The sequence below is a fragment of the Mesocricetus auratus genome, unplaced genomic scaffold (genome assembly GCF_017639785.1).
Source record: "Mesocricetus auratus isolate SY011 unplaced genomic scaffold, BCM_Maur_2.0 Super-Scaffold_15014, whole genome shotgun sequence".
Classification (NCBI taxonomy): domain Eukaryota; kingdom Metazoa; phylum Chordata; class Mammalia; order Rodentia; family Cricetidae; genus Mesocricetus; species Mesocricetus auratus.
In genome coordinates this window covers 45,778,735-45,797,668 of record NW_024429186.1, presented here as the reverse complement: position 1 = coordinate 45,797,668, position 18,934 = coordinate 45,778,735, and the positions used below count along the sequence as shown (strand labels likewise).

The following is an 18,934-nucleotide window of genomic DNA, read 5'->3' as shown; positions in this document are numbered from 1 at the left end:
GTGCCCTTCCTACCAATGACAAGGCCAGTGCCCTTCCCACCAATGACAAGGCCAGTGCCTTCCCACCAATGGCAAAGCCTGTGCCTTCCCACCAATGACAAGGCCAGTGCCTTCCCACCAATGACAAAGCCTGTGCCTTCCCACCAATGACAAGGCCAGTGCCCTTCCCACCAATGACAAGGCCAGTGCCTTCCCACCAATGACAAGGCCAGTGCCCTTCCCACCAATGACAAGGCCAGTGCCCTTCCCACCAATGACAAAGCCAGTGCCCTTCCCACCAATGACAAGGCCAGTGCCCTTCCCACCAATGACAAGGCCAGTGCCCTTCCCACCAATGACAAGGCCAGTGCCCTTCCCACCAATGACAAGGCCAATGCCTTCCCACCAATGACAAAGCCTGTGCCTTCCCACCAATGACAAGGCCAGTGCCCTTCCCACCAATGACAAGGCCAGTGCCCTTCCCACCAATGACAAGGCCAATGCCTTCCCACCAATGGCAAGGCCAGTGCCCTTCCCACCAATGACAAAGCCAATGCCTTCCCACCAATGACAAGGCCAGTGCCCTTCCCACCAATGACAAGGCCAGTGCCTTCCCACCAATGACAAAGCCTGTGCCTTCCCACCAATGACAAGGCCAGTGCCCTTCCCACCAATGGCAAGGCCAGTGCCTTCCCACCAATGACAAGGCCAGTGCCTTCCCACCAATGACAAAGCCAATGCCTTCCCACCAATGACAAGGCCAGTGCCTTCCCACCAATGACAAAGCCTGTGCCTTCCCACCAATGACAAGGCCAGTGCTCTTCCCACCAATGGCAAGGCCAGTGCCCTTCCCACCAATGACAAAGCCAATGCCTTCCCACCAATGACAAGGCCAGTGCCCTTCCCACCAATGACAAGGCCAGTGCCCTTCCCACCAATGACAAGGCCAGTGTCCTTCCCACCAATGACAAGGCCAGTGACCTTCCCACCAATGACAAGGCCAGTGACCTTCCCACCAATGACAAGGCCAGTGACCTTCCCACCAATGACAAGGCCAGTGACCTTCCCACCAATGACAAGGCCAATGCCTTCCCACCAATGACAAGGCCAGTGCCCTTCCCACCAATGACAAGGCCAGTGCCTTCCCACCAATGACAAGGCCAATGCCTTCCCACCAATGACAAGGCCAGTGCCTTCCCCCATCACTGCTTCTGTAAGCAAAGTCAGCCTCTCTGCCCCGCTATTCACCTACTCACCTTCCAGGGTCCTCCCTCCGAGTACTACATCTGAAGGACACTTTTCTTTTTCCAAGAGGAAGATTACTGTGGGAGACAATGATATCAGACTTAGGGTCACAGGCCAAGTGCCCCAACCTGCCACATTCAGCGTCCGTCTCACCTCTCCTCAATAAGCCAATTAAAACAGACAATCAATACTGAAAAGCAGGAAAAGGAGATGTGTTCAACCTGGCCACACTGGAAAGAGGAACAACAAGAGGTGTGCCTTCAGAGAAGCTGAGAGGTGCGCACAGAGAAATAATCAGGCCCAGAGTAGTCCCACCCTCCATTGTCCCTGCTCCAGAGCTCGCCTGCAAGGTCTTCTCATTCCTCCTCTGACTGCCCTGGGCCTTTCCTCTATAGCAGGAGGTTCCTAGGGAAATCTAACACCCTAGGATCCATTGATTCAATAATCTAATAGCCAGAGAGAAGGGCACAAATGTCTCTTTAGATAATATCCATTCCTGCCAAGCAGGCCAGTTACAAGAAGTCACCATTGTGGCACTAGTTTTCATATGCACTTTGGCTTTTCGAGACAGGGTTTCTTTTCTCTGTGTAGCTTCGGCTGTCCTAGAATTAGCTCTATAGACCAGGCTGGCCTCGAACTCAGAAAACCACCAGCTTCTGCCTCCTGAGTTCTGTGATAAAAGGTGTGTGCCACCACCAGCCTGCTGTGGTTTGAACTTTTATCACTATTGTTCTGCCTCCCTGGTTAGACACCTGGCAGAGGGATTATTTTAGCCTTCTTGACTAGCCACATAGCACCAAAATCACCTTCCTGAATGAACAGCTGGATAACACTTCCCCAACATCCAGTTAGTTACATATGTTGGGGAAGTCTTATGTCAATAAAGCACTGTTGAGCCTATAGGGAACCAAGATAGGACGGACTAGGAGTCCAGGAGAACTCTGAGAAGGAGAAACACAAGGAAGTCAAGATGTAATGCCATGGGGGTAGGAAGCCCGGAACTATTCTCCGGTAAGAGAAATACTTAGATTAACAATTATGGGGTAATTACTTAAGTCAGAGCTAGACAGTAAGAAACAAGCAAGGCCAACAGCTTCATAATTAATACAGCGTCTTGTGTGTTATTTGGGGACTACAATGTGGCAGAGCCCAGGCGACTGGCGGGTGATATACCAAAGCGGCTAGCAAGGAAAAGCTTCATACATAAATACATTTTAAAGTGGAAATTCCCAAAGGACAGCTGGTCCCTGCCAGTCACTCCTGGATGTGAATGACTTCCAGAGAGATAATTAGATACTCCAAGAAACAGAGTTGACTAAGGAAAATGGAAGTGACATGGCGTTTGGCCTTTTGTTTTGGTGACAGGATCTCACTGTGTAGCTCTGGCTGACCTAGTGTTTTATGTAGGCCAGGCTGGCCTAGGTCTCACAGCACCCGCCTCTGCCTCCAAAATACTGGGATTAAAGGTGTATTCCACCATGCCCAGCTGTGAAGCTTGGTTCTTTGGGGACAAACTGAACCAAATTTACATCTATCCTCCGGGGATTACAGGTGTGTGCCTCCATGCTAGAGAGTAGCAATTTTTGAACCCATGGAACTCTGAAGAAGGGTGGCCCACCTACTATGGAAGGACTTAGGGACGATAGGTGTAGATGTGAGTGGGTGTGGACGTAGGTGTGTCTAAGTCCAGGACAAAGAAGGGTGGGAGACAGTATCCTTACTAATTCTGTGGCTTAGTCTGTGGCTAGATGCAGATATATTATTACCTCGTTAGTATGAATGGATAATTTAGAGCATGAATGGGCCATTTGCTATAGGGGCACAAGCATAAAGAGTACTTTTTACATTTTTGAATGGTTGGAAAAAATAAAAGAAGAATATTATTTTACGACATATATAAGAACTCTATGAATTCAAATTCCAGTGTTTATAAAGTTTTATTGAGACAGCCTCATTAGTTCATATATGTCTTTCCTATGGCAGCTTTTGTGCTATGACGATAGATTTGAACAGTTTTATCAGAGATCTTATTATTTGTAAAGCCTAAAGTACCTCCTCCTTCCACGTCTATAGCAAAATATTTCCTCTTTTTTATTTTAATACTGTCAGTTGAGTAGCCTTCATAACAATCATAACTATCATTCAACAAATAATATTTCTTCTTCAGAATATTAAAATGTAGAAATATTTAGAGAGTTGTTCATCCTCTGTTATTATACACACAGAACAAAACTTCATGTCTAACCATATGGCATTTGTTAAAGTGTGGTGCACCAAAACAGCTGGTAGATAGTATAATTTTTGTGTCCCATCACAAAGTAAATTCACATCTTGAAACCCTAATTCCCAAGACATGACAAAAGGATGTTTTAGGGGAATCATAACAGCATAAATGGAGAGCCCTAATGAATGGAATTAACCCTTACAGCATAATACCAGAGAACTAGCCAGCTCTTCTGCTGGGTGAAGCCATAGCAAGAATTCTCCATTTGTGAATCAGAACTCAGGTCCTTACCAGACACCTTGAAGTCTTCGGACTCCAGAGAAACAAATTTCACAGTCTATGGCATTTTGTTATAGCAACCCAGAAAGACTAGAAAAAACTTCATGTAGTATGGGCCCATCAAAAAAGTTCCAATTAAAAGGGTCTTCAAATATTTGCACTTAAATTCAGACTTGTTCTATCCAAGAGGTAGACTAGCCAATGAGTCCCCCCCCTTTCTTTTTGTGTCTCTGTATTTTCTAAATAAATTTTGTTGAGCAAATATCGTTTTTTAAAAAAAGGAATATATACATGTACATAGTGAAAACTTTTCCCCTCTCATTCCAGAATCAGATATGTTTGTTTGTTTTTAATGGAAAGGAACTGTTAAGTTCTTACAGAGGACCCAAATTCAATTCCCAGGACCCATATTGGGTGATCCACAACTATCTGCAATTCCAGTTCAAAGGTCTCTGGCACTTTCTTGAGGAATTTCCAGGCACTTGCACACACACACACACACACACACACACACACACACACACACTTTAAAAGAAAAATAGAAGAAAACTGTAACATCTTTGATGTATTTTATCACCTTATAAGGCGTAAGTTCAAGGAGACAGAGGAACAAGGACCCTGTCATCAGGCTACCCACCGAGCTTGAGAAAAGGATCCTGCAGGTCACTGGCTATGTAATTTAGATGATGTCAATGCTTTCTGTCTGTGCTTGCTTTTTTTTTTTTTTTGCCTTTCCAAGTTCTCAAAAGAGGGAAACAACACCCATTCTGTGCCTTTTCAAGTACTAAATAAGCTAATGCATACAAAATAGCCAATAACTCACCTAGTGCGGAGCAGATAAGCATTAAAAGTATTGATTTACAGCATACTTCATGGAAAAGTTTGGTTTTAAAGATGTTCTATGCTCCACAGTAGTTAGTCTTGTGGAAAGAGGCCTTAGAGTGAAATGCTTGGAGTGAGCAGAGTGGAAGGTGAATGGCAAACAGGGGACAGCCCCAAGGCCTGAGATGCCAACTCTCCTGAGGATGAGGTTAGATGAAGCGTTGGGGAGGGGCTCTAACGCAATTATTTGATCTCGTGGCTGGGGGTCAGCTAGATTGCTGAAGGAAGGCAGCAATGCTCAGAATGTCTCTATGGATGTGATAGGGAAGGTCTTTGGAGGAGAACCGTCACAAGAATCCACAGGAGAACCAAGAGGTTTTCATGCCTCTTATGTGAATAGCAGGGTCCAAGATGCCTAGGACACATCAGCTCCACAGTGAACTGGTAAGAAGTCAACTGTGGTGTGTCCAACACATTTTCCAGCTTAAGTGATTAGAATGATAAGGAATATTTTCCCACTCAGGGCTAAAAAAAGAAAGAAAAGTTGTTACCAAAAACGCCTTCGTGATAGCTATAATTAGAGGGAATTATTGGATATAATTAGATGAGGGATAAAAAGAGTCACTAAAAGCATTTAGAAAGAGCCGGGCGTTGGGGCAGCCCACGCCTTTAATCCCAGCACTTGGGAGGCAGAGGCAAGTGGATCTCTGTGAGTTAGAGGTCAGCCTGGTCTACAGAGTTCCAGGACATGCTTCAAAGCTACAGAGAAACCCTGTCTCAAAAAATAAATAAATAAGTAAGTAAATAAATAAATACATAATTTAGAAACTTAAGAGAGTAGATACTAAGTTTCAGAGAATGGAGAGGGGGTGATGGTTCTGTAACCCACTGCACATCTTCAACAGACACCAAGGCACATCCCCTGGGTAGGAAACCCTACAATGCGCCATAATCTTTTAGACCCCTTTGTTCACTATGCTCTACAGAGAATGCTACTTTTTCTTTGTACATATATTTCTTTACATATATTCATTGCATTGTGTTTTTTACTCTAGTCCAGTTTCAGGATGGATTTATCTAGGTAGCCATTGCTACACCACACAAAGCAAATGGAATATTCTCCAAATGTTTGATACAGTCTTCATGCCTGAAGAACTTAGGGTCTATATCATTACATTGCCATTTCTTACCACAAAAGGTGCATTGTTCTACTTAAACACCCCTCTTGAGGATGTGAAGGGGGGTTCTATGTCTTAAGAAGTACTCAGTGAGGTGTGGCTATCAGACTTAGAGATAACATGCGCCCAAGTCAGGCCTGGGCAACCATCCTCAATAAGCCAATAAAAGGAACTGAATTAAACATGGAAAGCAGAAAAATGAGGTCCCTTCAATGTGGCTACATCGGGAAGAAAGACAAAGAATTCAGCAACCCTCAAGTCTATCTTTGAGATCCTGAAGTGAGATCAACATTTAAATAGAGGGCCAAGGATATGTAGGATAAGCAGTTCTGGTCAAGGTACGGCCCCACCCACCTTGGCCCAACATTGTTCGGGTTTCAGTCATATCCTGTAAGGTGGGTTTGATTAGTTGTTTAGGGAGGTAAGTGCCCCCTAGATGCCCTTTTCTTTCTCCCAGCATGAGATTCCTGGGAAAATTCCCATTTCTTTGATGTCCATTCTTTTAATAGTCTGATAGTCAGATAGAGAGACATGAGTGTCTCTTTAGAGTATATTAATTTGTTCAAAGCTTGTGGCAGTGTCACATTCCAGCTCCAGAAAAGTCACCCAGTAGGCCAATGTGGTACTGATTAACTTCCTCCAGGATCTGTAATATAGCTATTTGATAGCTTGCCCCACCTTCCCAATTTGAGATAGTATGCATACCTTTTAGAAGTTAATGATGTAATATTTATTCACTTTGAGACCCATTGAAGAGGAATGCAACTAGACTTAACAAGTATCGCTTTATTCATTTGTTAAAAGGGCAGGCAGGAGGAATGAGAACACATGTGTGCCAAGACTTCCTTCCACTCTGAGCTACTCTGCAGTGACTTTTTTTGTTGCTTTTTGTTTGTTTGTTTGCTTGATTTTCGAGACAGGGTTTCTCTGTGTAGCTTTTAGAGCCTCTCCTGGAACTTGCTCTGTAGACCAGGCTGGCCTCGAACTCACAGAGATCCACCTGCCTCTGCCTCCTGAGTGCTGGAATTAAAGGCTGAGTCAGCACTGCCCAGCTCTGCAGTGACTCTTAATTAATTACCCAGATTCCATGCCATTGACTCTGGAGGGCCAGAGAAATTAGTGTCAATTGAAAATTGGTGACTTAGTCAGAAGTAAGATAGGTGGGTCCCCTGAGACTAGGGGAAGGCTATTCTCTCCTAGGTTGGGAAAGGACATTCTGCCAGACACTTACACCTTGGTGTGGTGCTTCAAGATCATCAAAAGGATGAGTTAAGAATGTAGCATTAGACCACTCAGTGTGGCACACATCTATAATCCCAGCACTCGGGAGGCAGAGGCAGGCAGATCTCTGAGTTCAAAGCTAGCTTGATCTACAGAGTGAGTTCCAGGATAACCAATAATACACACAGAAACCTTGTCTCGAAAAACAAAACAACAACAAAAAAAGTAGCATCAGGTTTTCACGAAACTTGGCAATTCTCCTTCTGGGAGAATCCTGACCTGGAGAAAGAGCTCTTCCCACTCCACACACAAGCATTCTCTCATACAGATCCATACCCAGGCACTAACATAACCATAAGCATTCACAGTCCATTCATAAAATATGCCCAGCTACACATATTCAGCCATACAGACTTAAACACCAACACAGTCACACAAACATGAGTACACATGTTACATGTGCACACCTCACATTCACACACACACATGCATGCACAAACCCACTAAGCACTGTGCAGGCCATGTCCAAAGACCGTTCTGTACCCTCCCTCACCCCAGAGTTCCTCCCCAAACTTCTATTTCAATGGTCCTCTGCCTTGGAGCTAGACTGCATGAACATAGCCTCCTCCCATCAATTTTTCCCTTCCTAATATCTTTGGGACTGGGTGTCTGAAATTAGTGCTGAAAAAACAGGAAGTCTGTGGTGACCGAAGTAACAGGGTAGCAGGAGGGAGCTGAACTTCCCTGTGCTGTCTCTGGAAATGATAGATCAGAAGATTCCTTCAGTCTTTTGTTGCCCCAACGGACTGAAATTAGCTGTGTTTGCACCGTATGGTACCATATGGTAGAAAGTGAACGCCACATCTAATTTACTAAGAAGGGGGTCATGGTCATCAAGATCAAAGAATAAAATGGCTCTGTCTAATCTTCATGGACAAGGAAATGAGTGGGAATGTCTTCCATTACCCGGTGAAACATGTTTGCCAGAGTATTGTAAAATATTCAAAATTATAGGTAACTCCTGTAAGAAACAGACTGCTGTGGTCCAATTTCAATACGAGGTGCATTTAGAGTTCATCGGAATCACAGAGGAGCAGGAGGCTCTGGACTTCTCTCTCCCTAGCTGGCACCTGGCGCCAGCTTGTCTCCAGACGAGAATTGAAAAGTTACAGGCATCATCTGCTTCATGCCTAAGCCCCCCATCAGAAAAGTGGGGGGAGGTGGTCCTAAGCTCCAAATTGTTCATTGGCTGAGTCTTTGTGTACCAACCCAATAAGAGGGGGACTTCGGAAAGGGGGCAAGTCTTGGCCTATGGGAAGAGAGACAGGAAATGATGGGACTACTCTAAAAGAACCTTGCTGCAAATCAACAGGCAAGCCACGTTTGCCTTTTCCGCACACTGCCGTCTCTTTTTGCAGAGCTGTAGATTAAAAGCTGCTTCATTTTCACTCGTCTCTTGAATTTGTTATCTTATTTCCAACAAAGCCAAAAACCCTTCCTCCTCCCTCCACACAGAAAAACACTGTTGGTGGCTCCCAGACGGCAAATGTGGGCTGGCTCTCTTTCATGACAGAAAGGATAGCCTAGTACATGAGTTGTCTTAGGCGTGCCTTTCCCCTCACTTAGTCCTATGTCCGAAAGGGCTTTCTATTAAGTGACTTTTAAGTGAGCAAGACCCTGGCTCTCTAGGGCAGGGCCTTCCCCTCCTCCTTCCCAGTGTCACACGGAGCTTGAGGCTCTGTCACAGCCCCTAATTCTTAGTCCCTGTCTTTCCCATCTTCTAGTCACTGTGTCCTCTCTGCAGTGTCTGGGCTCCCGTATGTCTGCTGTGGCCAAGAGAAGGAAGCCAAGTCGTCTTACTGTAATTACTTGAGGTTCTGGGCAGTGTGTGTGTGTGTGTGTGTGTGTGTGTGTGTGTGTGTGTGTGTTTGCACACATGTACACGCATCAGATCCAGTAACACAAAACAGAAGAAACCCATTATGCCCTAAACCCAGCTATTCACTCTCCTACACAGGGTTTTCGGAGTGGAGAGTGGGGTGCGGGGGTGACTGTATAATCTGGGAGAGGGAGCTGGCATCCTGGCTGGAAGCCTTGATCTTCAGAGAAACTGGGAGCCCTGGCTGGGTGAAGGCCTGGAAAACAGGACTCATAGGAAGCTTGGCATGAACTGCGCCAGAGAGGGTAGCCAGCATCAAGACAACACAGACACAGTCAGATTCTTTTCCTCAAATTCAAGGTCCTTGAATGACCTTTTGGCTCTAGACTCTTTGGACAGATAGGTATCCCTGCACAGCCTTGTCCTGGCATCCAGAAAATATGCATGGTAGCCTCCTTTCATCTGCATAGGGTTTCATTAATGTTCTTTTTGTTTCCTATACATCCATCCTTAAAATAAACATTCATTTGTAAACTAGGCACAGTAAGATATTAATATTAATAACTAATGATATAATAATCACCCCAATATGTTATAATAAAAAGATTTAAAATATACGAGTGATTTATTTCTGGAATTTTCCATTTAATATTTTTGGACCATAGTTACCTTTTAGGCAACTGAAACCTTGGAAAATAAAACCACAGGTAAAGACAATGATAACTATAGAAGCTCTGGGAGAGAAAGCATGAGAAATCCTGATGCTGTTCTTAGTAAACAACGACCTGAAGGTCCATCTTTCCCTTCTTCCGGTTATGACATTGAGCACCCACTGCTGTCTCCGTTGCCTGGCCCTTCCCTGCGTGGAGGTCCCTGGTGCTTCTTCACCATTCTTTTCCTAAAATACCAAAACTGTTTATAGCCGACCTTCGTTCGAGCCCTCGTTCAACCATCACTCAAGCACTCGCCCTTCATTGCTTCGGTAGAAATGTGCCTGGAGCTATTATGTACTAAACATTGGAGAAAGAGATTTGGTTCCTGCTTTGAAGGAGCCCAGGGGACAGAGACAGGTCAATGAGCTATCCCAGCGCAGGGTACACAAAGTTACTCTGGTTGAATGGCTTCTCTACTCTCTAATTTGCTCCAAGTCTATCTTCCAAACATCCCATTGAATTTTTATGTTCTTTAATATTCTATTTTAATTTCTTAGTAGCCTTTTTTTTCTCTGATTGCCTTTTTTAAAAATGGTATCTCTTAAAATGTGTGAAAGAATCAGCTATAAATGTACATTTTGACCAGGAGAGCTCCTAAGAGCCTGATCAGGCAGCCTGATCTTGATTACCCCAGCCTTGTAACGTTATGTGTAGGATCCAAGGAAGACTGTTGGCCTTGTTGCATATCATTTTTGTCTTATTTGTCTTCAATTATGGTTTGGAGTAGAAAGAACCATGATCTGTGCTCTCTGGACTTCACAGACAACTGGAAGAGAGCAGCCACACACAGTGACAATACTGGGGTTGTTCTACATACATGACCATGTGTACTGCTCAGGACAGAGTGGAAGAAAACACTGGGAGGAAGTGAAGGGCCAGCAGAAGAGGCCGTGTGGTTATGTTATGACTGAGCAGTAAAGGACAGAAGGGGATTCACCAGGCAGGGAAAGGTTCACAGGTAACAAAGGATACCGTGGGGGATGGGGTGCATATTCCATCCAAGTGGTATTAGGGAGCTCACAGTGTCATGTGTGTTGAGACTGGTGAGAGATGAGGGATTCTGGGACTAGAGTTGTGTTGTGGAATATTCCTTTACACTGTGTGAAGATGTGTCACTGTGATTGGCTTAATAAAGAGCTGACCGACCAATAGGTAGGCAGGAGGTATAGGCGGGACTTCTAGGGAAAGAGAGCTCTGGGAAGAAAGGAGGAGTCACCAGTCAGATGCAGAGAAAACAGACATGCAGGAGAAGAGGTAAAAGCCAAGAGTCACATGGCAACACATCGATAAATAGAAATGGGTTATTGAAGCTATAAGATGTAGTGGGACAAGTTTAGGCTATAGGTTGAGCTTTCATAATTAATAAGTCTCTGTGTAGGGTTTTTTTTTTTGAGCTTGTGGCTCAGAAAAATCCATGGGCTCATACGTGGGACTAGTACACAGAACAGTGTTTAGTTTCTAACTGAAGGTGAGACAGGGGCTGGCAGGAGACTCAGCTCAAGACAGTGGGTTCCTTTGGACCTTTCAGATCCTCCACAGCTGTGTTAGCAACTAGGCTGTCTTTATACATCTTAATCTCTTAGCACAGACCTGGAGAATGGAACGGTACAGATTATGGATCTTCTCACCGCAAACATGCATAGAAACACAAAGTCTGAGGTCACAAACTCTGAAGGCCCTGTTTATTAGCCTGCTTGGGCTCAGGAGAAGAGTCTGAGAGGTTTTAAGGGGAACTTTGTTCATAGGTTGGACTGAAATCTGACCCTCCTGCTTCCAGCTACCCAGGCCTCAGAGTCACTGCTAGGTTGGGCATCTGGCACTCTGTGGGTTCAGTGGCAGCTGCAATAGGCAGTACTCTGAAAACTCTGTTATTTCCCCGCATTGCTTGTCTCTTCCTCCTTGATCTAGTCACAGACTCAGCCCCAGGACAATCCTCCACCTAGGGACCGGTGACAGAAGGAGCTGGAAAATAAATGCCGAATCTGTATTCCTTTCAGGTCACCGTTCCTCTACCATATTGCTTTCCCCCAAAAGTTCTCAAATTGCCCAAAAGTTGAAAGCTAAAGCCCATCTTCTCATTCCTTTTTTTTTTTTTTTTTTTTTTTGCTGGTTTCCATGAAGAAAGGAAAATAATTGCCTTTCATTGGTTGACCATTACTAGCTTCCTTTTTTTCACTACTTAGAATAAAAAGTTTCAAACAAATGTCTTGGCGTTTCTATTGCTATGAAGAGACACCACAACCACAGAAACTCTTATTAAGGAAAACATTTCATGGTGGTTTGCTTACAGTTCAGAGGTTCATTCCATTATCATCATGGTGGGACATGTCGGTATACGGCAGACATGGTGCTGGAGAGGGAGCTGAGAGTTCTACATTTTGTTCAGGCAACAGGAAGTGGTCTGAGACACTGGGCATGGCTTGAGCATATATGAGATCTCTAAGCTTGCCTCCACAGTGACACACTTCCTCCGATAAGACCACACGTACTCCAACAAGGCCACACCTTCTAAGAGTGCCACTCCCTTTGGGGGCCATTTTCTTTCAAACCTCCACAACAAACTTAACAATAAATTTTAAATATCATGCAACTAAATTTAAGGATATGAAAGGTACTAGTGTGTAGCTCAGAGACAGTGTGCTCTGAGTTTGATCCCCAATCTCCTATCATTATAATAAAGATTTTAAGAAATTTCAGTGGCCAATAGCATCTCCAGGTATCATTTTCCATTCTAATATTCCCTGCAAATGTCAAAATACTCAAGAGCACTTAATATGGTTCTAATTCTGGGGAAAAAACACAGAAAACAATACCAACTTCTATTTTTGGAAACATTTATATTTTTCTGGTCCTAAATTAGAAACTATTAAATACTCTGCAGTCCTAGGAGACCCCAGCCTCCCACTAGAGTCTCCTCTCTTTTTCAAAAATTAGTTTATTTTTACTTCATGTGTAACAGTGTTTTGTCTGCATGTACATCTGTGTACCATTTCATGCTAGGTGCCTGCAGTTACAACTGGCTTGTGAGCTGCTATGTGACTGCTGGGAATTGAACACAAGACCTCTGGAAGAGTGCAGCCAGTGCTCTGAACTGTTGGGCCATCTCTCCAGCCTAACAGGGTCTCCTTTTGAAGTGGCTGATTGATTTTTAAAAAAAGTGATGAAAATTGCTGATGGGCGTGACCTTTATACTGTGACTGAAGTGAAGATGGGGTCAGAGTTCCAAAATCCAGTGGCTTGTTTAAACGCAGGCCTGAGACACCAGACATGCAGCAAGCAGGAGAATGTGCAGGACAAATACACTGGGGGATGAAATGGGCTGATCTTTCTATTGCCCTCAGCTCTATGACACACGGAAACCATGAGACAGCATGAAGGCCAGGAATCATTTTAGGGAGGAGAAACATAGAGAAGGAGGCTAGGAAGGGTCAGGAAGACAAAAGCACTAATGATAAACGTATAGAAAGTTTTTAATTTAATTCCTATATTATTTTGTTGTTTTCTTGATATCAGTTTGAGTCTAGGCCCAGTGTTCTGGGTTCTTGGCCTCCTATTCAAAGAATTGAAACAAAGGCTCACAGAGATTTGCAAAAGTGCCAAAGGAACTGTATTCAAAGTGAAGTAATAGAAAAGACTGATTATGATGTAAGGGATTGGGGACACCTGAGTGAGATTACTCATGGACCCTAGGTCTCTTTTTATGGGATTCTAAAGGAGGGAGGAGCCACTTGCTAAGGGATGTGGTTTGGATGGTTCTCTGTTTTGACCGATAGATTAGGTTATACTTATTTCTCAACTGTTTATGTCTGTTCCTTCCTGCAATGCATCTGATTTTAATCATTGTGCACGCCTGACTCTGAATAGACTTAAGATGGTAAATAGGGGATCGCCTCTACAGTACACAATTTTGCCTTATTGAACATGCACCCAACCCAGTTCAGTTTGTTTGGATCTGCCACCCTTCTACCCAGACACAAGACTACAACTGGATAGGATCTGGCTAAGTTGGATTGTCAGGGGAGGAGGAAGCCCTCTTATTGTTTAAAGAGGGGTGTGCATGAACCTCAGCGCAGGTGGCAATCTGGTGTTGGGTTGCTAGGTGTATTGTTCAGAATGGAGTATGTATGCACATAGAGTAAGCATCTCGGGCCGTCAAACTCACAATTGCTAGAAGAGGGGTGTGCACATAGACCAAGTCAAGTGGGGTCCCTGTGCTTGTCTGCCTCAGTTTTGCCTCCTTTTCCCAGAACTCCGCCTGGAAATGCACAGAATGGTCTGATAGGAAGAGCGCTGTCACTGGAGTGTGGATCTACATAAACAACTTTGGATCAGTTTGTGGTGGTGACTCAATTCCTTCCACGACTCTTAAGCATTATGGAGTCACCAGGGTGGCTTGGATAAAAGCGACTGTGTGTGTTCCATCTGTAGAGACTTGATCAGCAGAGGGTCCTGATCTTTCCATGCCTTTCTGAAGTGTAGCCAAGGCTGAGAAGCACTGTTTCTCTAGATATCAGTCACTCCACAGCTCAGCACTATGAGGCCAGTGGCTGACAGACAGCGACGGCTGTGAACAGTTCCAGTGGTGAAGATACAGTTGTCTTTATTGATTCTTTGGAAACTTCACATCATGCACCCCAAGCCCACCCATTTCTCAGTCCCCCTGTATCTGTCCTTCACCCTTGTACCGTGCCCCCCACACTGTCAAAGGAAAACTTAAAAAGAAATAATAAAATTAAAAATACAAATAAGAGTATTAATTTTAAAATTAAAAAAAACAGGCAAGCAAACAAACAAAAAACTCACTTCACTCCTTGGTCTTTCCTGCCTCTCCAATGTCTCTTCACTCATCTTAGTGGCTCTGGGAGCTGCTGTGTATCTTGCACTATACCCCTTTGTACAAACAACTTCACTTGGGAGTGTTCATCGTGTAACGTGTTGCTGGTCAGGTTCAAGGCCTCTGGGTTCTGCTATACCATCAATACTGGACTCTCACAATAACTGCTCTCGGATATCCTGCTCAGCCATGGTTCCATAGGACCTGTCCCTTCATGTTCTCCAGCAGGTCATAGATGGGGCAGACATTGGGGAGTGCCAACTCAAAGCCCTGTATTGTGGATCTGGATGATAGTTGAATTGGTCTTCAGACTGCTTGGACCACACCACACCTAGCTAGCGTGGGGCTAGCTTTCCCAAGTGGGAGAACTTTCCTATGAGGTCAGTGACAGGTCATGAGGCAGGGTCAGCTATCCCCAGGCCAGTGAGGGGCAGGTCATCTAAGCATGGCCTTTTTGGCCTCATACTTAAACACATGGTTCAATTCATGGTTCAACACATGGTTCGCATGGGCCCCTGTAATAACACAGTGCAATGGACATCAACACTGACCTCAGCTGCAGCAGGACCACAGAGCCAGACATGGCCAATGGCAGCATCCCATGCCATGGTGTCACCAGCCCTGGGTGGGAGTGCAGGCCACCCCAATCTGTATGGCCCTGGAGATAGCATGACCCTCAGGCACCAACATGGCCCCAGGTGATCGTGCATGTTCTTAACTGCTGAACCATCTCTCTGGACCCACTACTAGTGACCCCTCCCCTTCTCCCCACTTCTCACCTCCCCCCACCCTGGTTGTTTTTGTTTGTTTGTTTTTGTTTTTCAAGTCAGGGTTTCTCTGTGTAGCTCTGGCTGTCCTGAAACTTGTTCTGTACATCAGGCTGGCCTTGAATTCTGAGATATATTTGCCTAACATCTCCCAAGTGAAGGTATGTGTAGCTGCCACTACCACCTGGCCTACTATAAGTGATCTTGACAGTGGTATTCTCTTCATTTTTGTGGTTGTCAAGCATTCTGTAGTTATAACCATTCATTTCTGTGACACACAAAATAGTGCCAAAGGAAATGCCTAAAAATCTGCAAGTTAAAAACAGTAAAATTAAGCCAGACATTGGTGGCACACACCTTTAATCCCAGCACTAGGGAGGAAGAGGTAGGTGGATCTCTGTGACTTCAGGGTCAGCTTGGACTACAGAGTGAGTTCCAGGGCAGCCAGAGCTGTAACAAGAGAAACCCTGTCTTAAAAAACAAACAAAACAGTAAATTTAATGCTTTCATATACCCAATTTTATGTTTAAATTCACCCTTATTTTCTACTAACAATAAATATAGTTAGTGCAAATCTCTCCACTTAGCAGATAATGCAATTGAGACAAGTGCTTTCATTAGACAGCTAATAATCCACAGCACTGGGGATAAAGCCAGCCTCATTGTCATAATGTGCTTCTTTCCCCCAAATTTTCCATCTCTCTCTGTGAATACACCATCCTTCCTTATCATCCCTATTTATGCCCGAGTAGCTCAGACAGTGTTTCAAGATCTAAGTAGCTGTGAGAAAGGGAAAGCTGGCTTCCCCAAGTAGAAAAAGACCTGAGTTCTAATTTTTATCTTGCCCTGCAATTAGCTGCATGATTTTGGACACCTTGCTTAAATCACAGGGGCCTGATTTTCTATCCTGCAAAATGTGTATAATGAGAAATGCTCACTTGGAACATCGGTCTGAGCATGCAATGAGACAGGAGACACTAAGGGATGGCTTCACCTCCACTGTGTACTCCCGATGAGGGGGCAGAAGACCCCCAAGGTTCCTTCAAACTCAAACTCGTAAAATTAGAGAGCTGTACTTGGGAAAGATCTGTAGGAGCATTGTCTATCTGGAATTTCTCTGGCTGTCAAATAATCCCTACCAGTTCTCAGAAATCTTCTAAGCAACAATCACAGAAAGTCACAAATAAAGTCAACTTGTGCCACAATAGGGAATTAAATGCAGAAGAGTGAAGGAAAGTTCCAAACTTGCTACAGTGTGTGGAAATGGAGATAAAGTGAATTTTAAGGAGAAGGGAAGGAAAGGCAATCCAGTGGAGAGCTTGCAAATTCGTAGACTTGGAGGCTACAGCCTGTGTGGGGAGACAAATAGATGCAGAACCAGGACAGAGGCAGCTTATGAAGAAACAATTTGACTACTATGAAGGGCTTGCAGCTTAATGTTTAAACCAGGGAGCGATCTACTAAAATTTGTGAATGTTTTAAATTACTTTTAACCGCAGTGAGGGAGATGATGTGAAGGAGGAGAGTTGAGAGATTATAGCAATAATCCAAACAGTGGTGACAATGAAATCCAAAAGGGTGTACTGGGAGATGGATAGGTCTTAATGACTGTTTGCATGTTGGGTGTGGGCATGCAATTCAGAGAGGAGGAAGCCATAGATGACTGTGACCCAGATAGAAAATGCAAGGGGAGCAGGATTAGGGTGAGAGCTGCTGAATTATTCAATCCTCAGGTGGAGAAACCAGAAAGGTAGACCCAGCAGATCCATGGATACTTACAGTCCTGAATCTAGAAAGTGGGCGAGTCCAGAATCTGTGTGCAAGTGGTCAGCGGACTGATGGGTGGGTCGCCCTGTTCCTGACCATTACAAGCGATGTCTGCCTAGTCTGCTGTCACAGTCTGACAATTATCAGCGATGTCTGCCAAGTCTGCTGTCACAGTGTACTGGTTCTGAGCTGCATCAGAGACCCACTAAGTCATCGTGTACAGGCTGAGGTGTGAGCCTGCACATCTTCACAAGACCATCTTTTCTCTAAGAGAAAGTGTCCTCTGCAATTCGAATAAAAGTGGTAGATCACTAATCGCCTATAGAAATATAATGTGAGCTACTTGTGCAACTTCAGTTTCTTTTTCCTTTTTTTTTTTTTTTTTTTTTTTTTTTGCTTTTTACTTTTTGTTTTTTCGAGACAGGGTTTCTCGGTATAACAGTCCTGCTTGTCCTGGAACTTTCTTGGTAGACCAGGCTGGCCTCAAACTCACTGAGATTTGCCTGCCTCTGCCTCCCAAGTCCTGCGATCAAAGGAGTGCGCCACTAACTTCAGTTTTTCTAATTGCCATATATTTTCAAAGTAAAAAGAAAGGTAAAATCAATTTTAATAATAATTACAGTTCAACATATATAAAATATAATTTCATCTTTAATTAACAGAATTATTAAATAGAGCTGGTCAACATTCTTCTTGTCACTGTAAGTCGTCACAATCAAGTATGAATTTCAGTCTTTTACTCCCCTCAGGTGAGGCGACAGCTTACAAAGTTTTCGGTAGCCACATGGAACAGTGACACTGTATCGGATGCAGCCATAGACCACCACTCTCCTGCCCTGAAAACTACAAAGATTTAGGAAAGTGTCTGGCCATCATGGAACTTTTCAGAACTCACCAGGCACATCTGCACTTGGTTAAGAACACCGGCTTCTAGGGCCCTGTTGTTAGAGTCTAATTCCAGAAATAGATGACACTCTTCAGTGCTGTAAGGCTTCCCTTTTAATACCTTGCCCATGTCAAATGTGAAATAATGTACCCCGTGTAAGGATAAGAACTCATTCTTGCACATAAAAAAAGGATCAGACAAATCTTTTTGTTTTGCAACCCGACAGTGGATGATCTACTAAAAGGAGGATTTGGGCATTTTCTGGGAGACAGGGTTGCTTACAGAATTATTTTGTTAACCCTGTGGAGATTGTTTCTGGGCTGGGCAGAACAAAGAGTTACATGCAACATTTCCTGGATAGACAACTTTAAATGGAATTTTTAATTCAGCAATTTATTTTCATTGAGTTTGGTGACTTCCTTTCCCTATGCTGGTTCATATACATATTTCAGAGGCATGCCGTTAGACCCTATTCCTTCCCAACCCCTACATGTGGACTCTTTAAAGACTGTCCCCTCTAAAGAGTACTTCTCTTGGGGTCTTGGACAGAATTATTTTTAGAGGCAGCATCACATTGTATGTAAAATAATGACCCTTCCTGTAATTGGCCTGTTGGCGTGGTTCAGTTGTGGTCTTACATAATTATAGACCTGTGACAACGGTCTAAGGGCCATCAGCATATTTCCAAGGCTTCTAAATCAAGGGCGTGTGGTTAATTGCTCACAGGTGTTTTCTGGTGCTTATGAGTACATGCAGTCTTGAGTTTCATAAAATTTTGGCAGGAAGAGGGGGCAGGGGTGAGGAGTTTCTTAGATCCACTCAGACAACTAATGAGATGACAAAGGGAGCGCTCTCCTCCCTCAAGAGCAAACATTTGGAGTATGACAGAGGACAGATGTGTGGGTCTAAAAGGAAAAGAAAGGAAACAGGAAATTGTCAACCCAGGGCTGCTTACTATTGCGACCCAGCCCTGCTTGGTGAGATAGGTCAGCACAGGGAGGTAGTACCAAATCTCTCTCTCTCTCTCCCTCCCTCCCTCCCTCCCTCCCTCCCTCCCTCCCTCCCTCCCTCCCTCCCTCCCTCCCTCCCTCCCTCCCTCCCTCCCCTCCCTCCCTCCCTCCCCCCTCTCCTTTCTTTTTA

The 18,934-nt window shown here is 44.3% G+C and overlaps 1 long non-coding RNA gene across 5 annotated transcripts in view; it reads right to left on the bottom strand.

Annotated features, from left to right (window-relative positions):
- Positions 1–18,934, bottom strand: part of LOC106021348 — a 150,817-nt gene that overhangs the window by 98,198 nt on the left and 33,685 nt on the right. For 3 of the 5 annotated variants that reach the window (XR_005876289.1, XR_005876292.1, XR_005876291.1), the window contains exon 5: positions 1,236–1,301. This is a non-coding gene — a long non-coding RNA (uncharacterized LOC106021348). Of the gene's footprint in view, positions 1–1,235; positions 1,302–17,541; positions 18,700–18,934 lie in introns of those variants that run through there. The other 2 variants (XR_005876290.1, XR_005876288.1) reach the window with 1 other exon arrangement.